This window comes from Poecile atricapillus, chromosome W, assembly GCF_030490865.1.
Source record: "Poecile atricapillus isolate bPoeAtr1 chromosome W, bPoeAtr1.hap1, whole genome shotgun sequence".
Taxonomy (NCBI): domain Eukaryota; kingdom Metazoa; phylum Chordata; class Aves; order Passeriformes; family Paridae; genus Poecile; species Poecile atricapillus.
In genome coordinates, this window is record NC_081288.1 from 92,840,886 (window position 1) to 92,853,346 (window position 12,461).

The 12,461-nt window shown below is 46.7% G+C and overlaps 1 protein-coding gene across 1 annotated transcript in view; it reads left to right on the forward strand.

Annotated features, from left to right (window-relative positions):
• Positions 1-306: 306 nt before the first annotated feature.
• Positions 307-12,461, forward strand: part of LOC131591629 (SET-binding protein-like) — a 510,094-nt gene continuing 497,939 nt past the window's right edge. Inside the window, exon 1 of the mRNA XM_058862520.1 lies at positions 307-367. The gene's annotated coding sequence lies outside the window, so the exon portion shown is untranslated. The remainder of the gene's footprint in view (positions 368-12,461) is intronic.

Genomic DNA, 12,461 nt, shown 5'->3' on the forward strand with positions numbered 1-12,461 from the left:
CCTTCCCTACTCCCCCACCCCCATTCTTTCTCACTCTGTCTCGTTCTGTTTATCTCTCTATATCATTTGTCTTTCGAGCTATCTGTCCATTTGTTTGTCCGTCCATCTCCCTCTCCTCGTGCCTTCCTCCTCCCCCCTCCCTCCTCCCTCTGCGCTCTGCGTGCGCTGCGCGGCCGGGCGGGCCCCTCATCTCCATCTGACAGACGAACACCGCCATGAGTTTGCCGCAACACAAGCAAAAGCACCTTTGGGGGCTGTGGCGAGGGATTGGAGCCGGGATCTAAAAGAGAAGGAGGAGGAGGAGAAGGAGGAGGAAAGAAGAAGAGGAAGCTGCTAAGAAGCTCCCGGTGCCGTTTTGGGGATATGGGTTAGTAAAGGAAAAATAAAAAACAAACAAGCACACACATGCAACAAAAAACCTGAGCCATCGAGAAAAGGTCTGTCTTGATTATCGGGATTGCAGGAAGGTCGTACTACTCTCTCCTTTTCCTTCGCCCCTCCCCCTCCTTTTTCCCTTCTGCATGCAAAAGTTAATGTCGTCTTCTTTCGTGTTGTGACTTTGCAATGGCGCGGAAAAGGCTTTATTTAGTTTTTTCGGGGGGAGGGGGAAATATTCTTTCTCTGTGCAATGCATGCGAGTCCTCCTCCGACGCCTTCCATCCCCATGCTTTGTGCCTGTTGGATGGGGGGGAGGTGTGTGTGTGAGGGGGTTAAAACCCTGCTACTGGAAAGGGGGTGGGATTTTTTAGGAGTTTGCATAATGTAGTTATCCCCCCTTATCCCCCTCCTTATCCCCCCCGCCCCCTTTCATAGCCTATATGTGTTCATATGTGTAGGTGGCAGTTATGTGTGTGCGTGTGGAAATTGTGGGGGACACGACCCCCCTCTCGCTTCGTAAATTGCAGCTAAAGAGCAACACTAGCTTTATGGGGATTTGTGTGTGTGCGCGCATGTGTGCGTGGGACTCTGCGGCGGTGTTGGGGGGAGGAGGGGGACCTCTGCTGCCCTGGGGTTCCCCGTCTTGTTTTGCTATTAAAAAGGACACACAGCCGCGAAAATCGGCGATTTGGGAGAGCAAAGAAGTGTAGGAGGGAGGCATGGGTGTGGAGAAGGGGAGGGGTAATTAGCAATGCGGGCCCCTCCCCCCGCTGGATGGCTTTAATAAGGATTAATAATAAGTCGTTGATTGTCACCCTCCGGTCCCCGGTGTCCCTCCCTCCCCTTCCGGGTGAAAGTGGTATTTTAGTCTGAATATCGCCGATATTATCGGGGGGGTGGCGATTTGAGGGGGAGGGAGGCAAATGCAGCCTGCAGCCGCGGGCGACTATTGTTAACTCCAGCCCTGGCGCTAGGCTCCTGCCGAGCGTTCACACACTCAACCCCCTTCCTCGCCAAGTTCCCCCGGCGGGCACTAGGAAATCGGGTCCCTCCCGTCCTTCCTGCCCGCTGTGTGTGTCAGTGTGATTGTAAGTGTGACTGTGTGTATGTGTGACTGTGTGTGCATCCCACCGGGCACTGGCGGTCCCCGCGCTGCCCTTGCCTCTGCCTGCTGTATTTATGTCTCCAAAAGGCAGTTGAGAGAAGCATTTCCGATTCGTTTCCGTTTCAAATAAACGGCACCGAAAATCTAGGGCCTAATGCTTGATGCTCAAAGGACATTTGGCCGCCGGTAGCCCGGCCCGTGGAGGGGGGGAACTGGGAGACACATGGCTCAGCCACCCCCCGGCGGGCAGATCCGTCCCACGGAAGGAAGCAAGGGGAAATGCGGGGAGCTTCATGCATGGCGGACGAGCATGGGGGATGCATGGGGAGCGGGGGGCACACACCCATCCCGGTGCCATGAAGAAAGAGGATGGAGGGAGGGGGGTAGTGGGGGCCTGGCAGGCTGTTTCTAGCAAGCAGAGGTGTTTCATTAGCTACCGGCCCGCGGAGCGGGTGGGGGGGGGGGGACAACACATGCTGTATGTCCTTCTATGTCCGTCTGTCACACGGCAAAGGATGTGTGAGGCTAGCGGAGCTGGGAGCTAGCAAGTGCACCATTGACAGGGAGAGCATCTGAGTCTTGATATTGACAAGAGGACTGTGGGGGAAAGGGCTACTAACAAATCCAATCCCGTGTGGAATATTATGGGCCAAAATGGAAACAATTATTGATTCCATAGCCCCTGCAGCCAGGACTAACTTGGTGCAGCCTACGGTAATGATATGATATAATCAGCTGTCAGCTGCCAAAGTTAGGCAGTGACAGCATAAACCTTGTCAGGAAAATTAATCCACAAACACCAGAGGTTTATGTCCAAAAAGGAGACAAAGGATTCCTTTTACTTTATTTGAATAAAGGGAGAGGCCATGGGGCATTCTCCTGGGGTTTCTCAAATATTTGGAGGGCGCAGCCTCCTTTTTATCCTAATTTCCCAGCCGTATGTCCCTTCTCTCTTTCCCCTTAGGCTGAGGTACTTGAGAGGTACAGACTTCCCGGAATGCCTAATACTTAAGATTCCCCCCTAATGTATAACCCCCCTCATAATTCTTAACTCTTGTGGAATTTATGGTGTTTCCTCAGTGTCCCTTTCATCTTTCAGTGGAATCCATCCCATTGTTTCTTTTATCTCTCAGTGATAGTTTCATCTTACCAGCAGACCCACAGCTTGTTTGTAAAGACAAACCTGTCATTCCTCTCAACCTAAAGAAACTGGTATCCAGGACCTTTTATCATATACAGAAAAAAAAAAATATGCCTATTAGGGAATCATAGAATGGTTTGGGTTGGAAGGAACCTTAAAGACCACCTTGTTCCAACACCCCTGACATGGGCAGGGACACCTTTCACTAGATCTGGTTGCTCCAAGCCCTGTCCAATCGTGCCTTGAACACTTCCAGGGATGGAGCATGTTAATGGGAAAATGTGCAAGTAGCTGCTTCACACACACATTTCTGTGGTTCCTTGTCCTTCACTTAGATTGCTCCCCTCATCAGAAACTCCTTCCACTTGAAGGAGAATTTTTTTAATTTCCATTTGTTTTTTAGCCAAAAAGAGAAAAACCTCTCCAAACAATGGAGCTGTTCTTTAATCTCTGCTCTTAGCTTGGAAAGATTATGTAAAAGCAAGGGAAAAAAAAAAAAAAAAAGCAGAAACAGTGAATGGAGACTTCCATCTCGTTTGTTTTGGCTTTTTTTTTTTTTTTTTTTAAGCTTCTCAGACTCAAAGCTTTAATTGAAACCAGAAATCTATTGAGAAGTAACTGAGCCAAGAAATCCTCTGTTTTCTCTGCAACTAGGTGCAGGAGCTTGGGACTTCTGATCAACGAACCAATATGATTTAGCAGAAGCCATTTATTGTTTACATTATGCACTGTACTGTTCACGCAATCATGCATTACTTGATTGGTGCCTCTATACTGTCCACGCGCTGAGCACACCCTCCTCACGTTTTGTAATTGGTCACAGTGCAGGTGTTCAAATGCCCTCAATTATCTGGTTCGTGTGGTCTTGTTTTTCTGTCTCTCAGCATCTTCTTTCTTATTTTAGAACAATTTATGTTTCAGCAACCTTGAGGAATTCCAGAGGGTCTGATAAGAAATTCTACAGACAGTTTGGCTATGCCCTAAGTTGTTCAGATACATTGATACAACTAGGGATGGTGATAAATATTTTTTGCTGATACTATTTCAAATCGTTTGAGCTCTTTGATTCCTTCCAAAAAGACTAGCATAAATTATTAGCACATTAGCATTTTAGGAGGATGCACTCTCTGAAATGTAATAAAATGGTGTGTTAGTTTTGTGCAGAGCCATTAACTATGTTAGTTGTTGGTAAACAAAAGAAACAGTGGCCATTATTTATTATTAATAAGGATGATAACTGAGCTATTTAACTCAACTTGATATTTACTGGGTTTCTCTACTATGTTTGCTAGGTATAATTTCCAGTAATGTAATTTGATTAAGTTGGGAACTGTTCCTTTTTAGCAACTGCTATTGCTGCATGCTTAATTACCTCAAGGAGTTAAATGCTCAAAAAGGCCCAACCAACATTTTTTTTTTTTTTTGCTTCAGATGCTGCTTAATCTCCTCTTCTGGTTGGTTTTGACCCATCCTTTGAGTTCTTTTTCCCCAGCACACACCTCTTAGTTGCAAGTGCCAATTTACCAACAGGACTCTTTCCATTACAAGATCTGGCTAATCTCAGTTTCAGTGACTTTTTTTGTTCTCTCAGTAGGGCTCAATTGCTCACATGTAATCTTTCCCTTCTGTTGTCTTTCCCCTTTGGACAATACCCTCCAGGACTGAAAAACTCTTGCCTTTATGCTCTGAGACTTGCAATTACACAGCAATTTTGATTCTTAACCCAGCTAGTAGCAAGAAAGGCTATTGTCTAATGAACCACGTAAAAATAGGTTTTGGATCCAACAGGTTGCTGTAATGGAGATGAAAACTGTCCCAGTGAACTGACGACTGATTTGTTTAATTATATCTCTTGTTTTTTCTTGCTTCTCATTAAATACCCATATCTGGAGTATCTGTGATTCCTGGGTCTGCAGTAGTGTTGAAAGGCAGCATTAATAATTGCCAAAATGTAGTCCATGATGCATGGAGGGCCAAGTGAATAGGATGTAATCCATGTTCAGAAAATTCAGCATCTCATTTTGCCTACCTTAACATGTAGATACACAGGGTTTTGAATGCGTGCCACCATTAAACACGCATTCAGTGTTGGCACAATGACTGCAAATCTGTGTGTAAAAAAAATCAGGTGGTCACATGAAGTACGTGGTAAGATCTATCTCATTGCTGGGAAGTCCAGGTGCTCTTAAGGCACCAGGAATCCAAGGTTTAGAGCTAGTCCAAAGCCTAGCAAGGAAGGTGAGAATTTGTGGGAGAACCTTAGAGGAAAATATTGGCGATTGAGAGATGGGGACATCTGAGTCGAGATCAGAACCCAATTTTATTGAGTGTACAAGGCGTTTATATAGGGTTTTACTTGTATGGCACATATACAGGACTATTTAATTCCCCATAGGAAAAGGCCCCCTCCCTGTTCAACCAAAAATACCCTCTTAAATGGCATGTCTATTAATTTTTGCACACGCTGTAAAATACAGGGAATAACCATAACAATACATAGTATAATGCCTAATACATATAAGCCTATTTTAACTAAATTTCTTCTCTATTTATTAAGTCTCTAATTTCTCAGAAATTGACTTAGTTAAGTCTGTCATTTACTTGCAGTTGTTTACACCTTTTTTTTTTTCTTGAATGCTTGCATGGATTGACTGGGAGTGGTAAAAAAAATTATTTAATGATAAGGAAAGGGTCTGGTGCCTTGGAGTCCCATTGAGAAAGAACATCCCTCCCCTGTAGTACCATTGGCACTGGTAACACAAACTGTTTGACTGAGGCGAGGCCTCAGGACCTTTGATCTGTATCAAGTGGTGTCTTTGATAACTAGGGCTGCTTCCCCCAATGCTTGAAAGCGCCTGGGGCACTTCAGCAAAGGACCACTGTGGGGGCCATTTAGCTTGAGAGATAACTATAATGTCAGCCCCTGTGTCTATGAAACCGACAAGTGTTATCTTTTGTCCTTTTAATGTCAGGGTACATTGGCATGTGGAGCGTTGTTCTAATATAGGTTGTACCCAGCATACTTGGGGTGTTCCAGTGGTCCCAAATCCCCCTGTTTGCTTGACGTCTGTGGAAGGTGCACTCATGGTTTGGGGTGTCGATGCTTCAATGGGGATTCTAGGGAATTTTCCAGGTTTCAAAGAGACATGAGTGATTGATGGTTGTGTGAAAAACGAAGTTCACTCTCCTGGTAAAATTTAAAAGGTTTAATAAAGGCAATAAGAGACACAGAAAATAAAGCAAAGAGTAAGGCCGGGTGCCTTGGCGCTCTACCAAGAGCACACCTGGTGTCTCAGGAACACCCTTTATATACCATTTCTACTGCATGGACTTTATGCATATTCAGACTTTTCCAGGAACTGTTTTGCATGGCCACTCCTTGGATCCGCCTTTTTAGAGCATGCGCATGTCTTGGCTTTGCGGTTTTTATTCCTTTATTACCATCCTTTGATTTGGGCTTTGGCTCCTTTTTCCACAGGTGATGAGTGTTGATAGCAGCCTGGGCCTCATCATCTGTTCACTGGAGGTTATCCTACCCACTCAGGCAGTCAAAACACACTATATCGACCTATGCCTAAATTCTTGCTAATAGCAGGAGAAAAAGAAAAAAAAACTACATTCACACAGCAAAAGCCATTCTTACATTATACATATAACATTCATCTTAATACTTGTGAAAAACTAACATCACAATATGCATTTATAACAGTTGCTAGAAAGGTATTTATTGTATAAAAGCATCAGTCTCAAAGGCAAAGAATTCAGAGAGTTAAAGTCTTTGCTAAAAGCTTTTGGCATCAAGTCCCGAATTCTGAGCAGCAGCTTCTCAGTGTGGCATTCTGTTGTCCTGGGCCACAAAAGCAGTTGGTGATAATGATGGTGCTGCTGTTCTTCTTCGGATGTTTTTTTTTGATCACAGGGGATTAAATTCATAAATCATCCAATCAGCTAAAAACATGCTTCTAAAACAATACTTTCTACACCAATCTGAACTTAATTCTAACATGCAAAAGCAATGTTCTTTTTACTTAAATCTTACATATAGGGTATTATCTGTTTACATGAATAATCCTATCTGGTCCTATCCAAGAATGCAAACTATATTTTCATGACGTCTAGAGCTAAATTGAGTCTGTGAAGGATATTATCACTGAACTTTAAACTGGGTAATAAGGCGTTTCACTAGCTAACACAGACTCTTAGGGCACTTAAGCTATATTTTTACCTACTTAAAACTAAAACCTACACTTTATGGTTTAATATATTTTAATTCTTTTCTCTCTCTGAGGAGCTCAGAGAGGCTTTTATTTTTGATTCCAACATCGGGGAAGTAAAATCAATTGAGCTATTTGAGTTCCCTGGGGCACAGTGCAAGGTGGTCCAGGTGTCCAAGCCATGATCATTATCTCATGGTCAGAGTCAGAGTCTATAACCCCAGGGAGAACAAACAGTCCCATCAAAGAGGTGGATGACTGACCTAAAAGCAATGCATGCATACTCTGCCCTGGTGGTCCAAAAACTCCTGTGGGAAGCAAATAAACAAATGAATCAAGTAACGCTACTATGATGGAGGTTGCCAGGCCCAGTCCGGCGCTCCCTGGTGTGGTGGGTTGTAAATCTGTGATAGTCTGGTGAAGGCTCCTTGTGGTGGCTGGGCTGAGGCTTTCTATGGTCTGCTCTGAGGCATCGGCCGAGGCATTTGTATCTGCACGTGGTTCTGCCCCGCGCTCCGGCTTTGGTTTCCCGATATCGTATGCCCTTTAAAATCATACTTGGAACAACACTGATTAGAATAATGCCTTCCCTTATGCTACCGAGGGCAAATACCAGGAGCTTTGGATCTTGCCTCCCCCTTTTTCCACTGAGTATCAAAAATGGCATACTGAATTTGTGTTAATAATAAGTTCACCAATCCCTTTAAATCATGAGTGTTGCCGCTGAAGATGAATAGATCACACGGACACAGGTCGAGGTGTGGTGAAGAGAAGAGACAGGTTTATTTTTCCCTCCAGGATTTATAGGCTCCTGACCATGGCCAGGGATTGGATGGCCAGGATAAGACTTTCTCACTGCACTGGCCATGAGAGATGTCCATCACAAGACGTGTAACAGAAAGAATGTACACATATCTATGTTTACAGTTACTGTCCTGGGAAAGTCTTTAGAAAACTATGTTAGCAAGCTCAGAAGCTGAGTTTTCAGGGCGACATCTCACCCTTTTCGGTTTAATAAAAAGAAAAGAAAAAAGAAAAATGAACAAAGAAACTAGCAACATTATAAACAATCAAAAGATAAATAACAGGAAAAAATACAATACTCCATACAATCAGAAGGCTGTAATTTCAGGGTGATATCTCACCCTTTCGTTATTATAAAAAAAAACAAAAACCAAAAAACCCAAAAAAACAAGAACCAGAAAAAACAACAAAACTCAAAAATAAATGACACAATTGTCCAACATCAACACCTGCTCGTGGATGGCTCTCAATTTGGTCACGGAAGCAAAAGCCATGGCCAAACTGAAAGGTGCCTGGGAAAACGTATGAAATGCTATGACAGCAGCCTGTAATTCCATCAATTGGGCTGATCCAGCCTCATTACTCTCTAAAAAAAAAAACCAAAAAACAAAACAGCGACATCAATGGAAAGATTAATGTAATAAACTTGAGGAGCAAAGATTAATGTAATAAACTTGAGGAGCAGAAACTGCTCACAGAACCTCCTCCAGCATCTACTGTGCCTGTGGGGTCAGTGTCAGAGGTGACTTTAAAATCAGAGTCCCCCTTTAATAGACCAAACAAGGGAGACAGTTGTGTCGTGGTCAGTCCCATATAAGGACACAACCATGTAAAAGTCCACTAATATTTGGACATCATTCATGCAGTGTCTGCACTGAATGCCAAAAAAATAATTGCACCTCCAAATGCGAGACTGTTTGTCCCAAAGATTATTTTTGACCCTCAAATAATTTCAGGGAGGTTGTAGAGACGAGCAGCAGGAAACTGCTTGCAAACTCCAGAGAGGGCTAGAGCCCCATATCATCGGCAAATGCCGGCAAATTTTGCATGCCTTATAGCAAAATCTCCATTGATATCTCTGTGTGGGCTCAGCATTATTGATAGCTGGCACCAGAAAGACAAATTTCGGTCTGTCATCGGGATGCAAAGGAATTGCAAAGAACAATCCTTCAGATCCACAATGAGGACTAGCCAATCAGCAGGAAGCATGGCAGGTGAAGGCATGCTAGCCTGCAATATCCCCATGCTTTCCATCATAGCATGAACTTTCTGGAGGTGTTGTAGCAACCTCCATTTCCCAGACTTCTTCTTGATACAGATGACAGGAATGTCTCAGGGACTGGTTGAAACTCCAGATCACTGTGATCCAACTGTTCCTGCATCAGGTCACGGAGGGTGACTAGTCTATCATGAGAGAAAACAACAGAATCTGCTGAACAAAGAGTCAGTCTCAAGTTCTTCTTTGTGTTGAATGTCTCAGCATCGGGTCCAAGGGTCCATCAGCAAGCCAGACAATCGTGATGTCCATGCCACTGTCTAAACCCACAGAAGCTAATCTCTGACAGCATGTCACCAAGGATGTAGACCTGTTCAGGATGATCCCTGGCTGCAGAACAGCAGTCCAGTGACCCAGGGAGGTCCAGGGAACCCGAAGCCACCATCTCCCCGCAGCTGATTCTCAGCTCTGCGAACATAAAACTCAAAAGGCACAAGGTGAGCAAATCCAGGTCCCGCAGGGATAGGAACAGGAGGGGTGAGTGTGAAACCCATGGCAGAAATGCAGCCCAGGAAATCCGAATCAACGCCCCATAGGTGAGCAATGATGCCTTGAGCAGTGGTAGTCAACCACGCCACAAGAAGAGCACTCATGCCCTCACCCACCGGACCAAAACATTTGGAAGCACATGGAATGCCTGATATGCTCAGCTGCACAGTCATTTTACAGGAGGACAAGGTCCACAGGCCAGCCGAAGAGGCTCCAGCAGCCTGGGACCCCTGGCCCGTCAAGGCCACCGGCTTCTCCCCCGCGGCAGCACCACTGGAGCCAGTGGTAAACAGCACAGGACCTTGCTCTGCCGCGGCCGCAGGAGGCGACGGGGAAGGCCCGGCTCCAGCCGCAGGCTCGGGTGATGCCTGGGAACCCGAGGCGGGGAGGGCTGAAAGCAGCTCGGCAGAGCCCGCTCCCGGCGCGGGGGGGGGCCGGGGCGCCGGTAAAGGCACAGCCGGGGAAGCCGCGGCACCGTCCCGCTCCGCTGCCAGGGGACAACCCGGGCTCGCAGGACGGGAATCCGGCAGCACGGGGCCGGCAGAACCCGGCCCGGCGTCCGCAGCACCCGCAGCACCCGTGCCCCCGCCCCACGAATCCGGCACGGGGCCCGGGCCCGGCCCGTCCCCCACCGCGGGGCAGGGCACGGCCCAGCCACAGCACGGACATGGGACGGACTCCGAGGCATCCCCCAGGGCCGGCGCCGCCCCCCGTTCAGGCAGCCCCTCATCGGTCTGTGCCGGGAGGGCACGCGGAGGCGGCGACCCCGCCCCGGGCTTCCATCGCCGGGGCGCGGGCCGAGGAGGGATTACACCCCCCGGGTCCGCGGCGCCCCGGACAGCCTGCCGGCAGGGATCCAACCCCGCCCCGGGCCTACACCGCCGGGGCACCGTTCAACCCGCCGGGGGCCCCGGCGATCCCGGGGGAGCCGACCTCGGGACCCCACCTCAGAAAGCCGCACCTTCACCAGATCCCGAGCAGCCGGAGCAGCCGGGGCTCATAACCAACCAGCAGAGCCTCGATCAGGGAATCGCCTAAAGCCTCCCAAGCTGACTGAGAAAAAATCGCTTCAACCACAGGGAAAAACCCCTCAGTTTTCCCGTACTCACACAATTGCTGAAAGTCAGAATACGAAACATCAATTCCTCTCTGATCATGCACTGCACGCCATATCTCCAGAACCAGGCCCTCCGTAAGAGGAAGCCCAAAACCATCCATAGCCACAGGCTAGACAGTACCCTGTAACACATGTGCAAGACACGTCAGGGTCACCAGATGTTGCCGCTGAAGATGAATAGATCACACGGACACAGGTCGAGGTGTGGTGAAAAGAAGAGAGAGGTTTATTTTCCCTCCAGGATTTATAGGCTCCTGACCATGGCCAGGGATTGGATGGCCAGGATAACACTTTCTCACTGCACTGGCCATGAGAGATGTTCATCACAAGACGTGTAACAGAAAGAATGTACACATATCTATGTTTACAGTTACTGTCCTGGGAAAGTCTTTAGAAAACTATGTTAGCAAGCTCAGAAGCTGAGTTTTCAGGGCGACACATGAGGGTTCATAAGATGAGTTGACAACGTAGACCGTAAAATATTAGCAAAAAAATGATACCCCAGACCGTGTTCTGTAGCCGTGCGACGTAGTTCCTTAATTTCTGAATAAGTGAGGGGTTCCCATTGCGGGTTGTTTCCCCTGGCACCATGGAACTTGACTGGCGTGACTGTTTTCACTGCGATGTCGAAATCACCTTCCTTAAGAGCCTTTTTCTTTAATCGCATCCAGTGATCATGAGGGTCATGAGAGAATAGGTCAGGCTCAGCATCTGAATCTATCTGTCCTGGATCTAAGGGGTCTCCCTCCTCCTCACTGCTACAGCTGCAGTCAGTGATATAGGCTGCTAACGACCGTGATACAGAATGCCTTCCCCTCCTTTGACTGGGGGGGGTTGATGGCTGCGACTGGTCTTCAGTATCAGAGACGACAGTTTCAGGTGGGCAGGGAGAATCAGAGTGGGGGTAGGGGGCCAGCGGTATCTGCAGAGGATACAGCCTGAGACTGCTCCTGCTTTTTCAGTGTCTCAAAAATCACCCTCCAAGACCGGAGCATGCATATTTCTGGCTCATGTCCCGTAGTAGTCAAATTGTAGAGCATAACCCCCACATCATCCCAAACAGCTGTTATAAAAATAGGAGGCAGTGACATCGGGACGCTTAACAGCCACCCATCTAAGAATGAGTTTTAAGTCCAGCTTTGGCAAGGATTTGCCATGTTTTGCAAGCAAAGCATTAGTTCAAATATGCCTCTCTCTTCTTCAGACATATTTTGTCCCATGTTCCCACTGGCTCACCTTCTTCATGGAGAGATTATTTCGAGCCCACTCCTGGTTCTTTCATCAGCACTTCCAGTTCAGGGGCTTGCCGATTGCAGTGCTGATAGGCTGTTTCTTGCTCCTCATACAGAGGCACCACTTGCTGGCGATTGAAAGACAAGGACATCCGAGTCTAGATCAGAAGCCAATTTTATTGAGTGTACAAGGCGTTTATATAGGGTTTTACTTGTATGGCACATATACAGGATTCTATTTTTGGTAACAATTTCCCATGGGTTATACATTCTTCATGACATCAGTTACCTGGTAATCATTACAAAGTTTCACAATATATCTCTTGGTCACTTCTACCCCAGGGAGTAGTTATCTGTGTCTGTCTCTCTCATGTTTTCTGTTTGATTAGGCCTAAGATACTAGGCTCTTTTATCAGTTCCATTGTGCTCTCTGTTTAATTCCCCATAGGAAAAGGCTCCCAGTGTTTTGCTGCAGGGTTTGTGGTTTTTACTGGGACTGATTTTGCTGCTATTATAGGTTCTGTTCTCATTACTTTCTCTTTTTCCAACTTGATTAATGTTATAAATGCAATGGCAAAATAAGGTTAATAAAAAGCGATTTATTATAAAACAATTTCAAGCACCAGTAACGAGAGAAAAAACCACAATAGATCAGCGCAGCGCCGGGTGGACAGGGGTCTGTACCCAGAGGTACCGAGTTCCCAA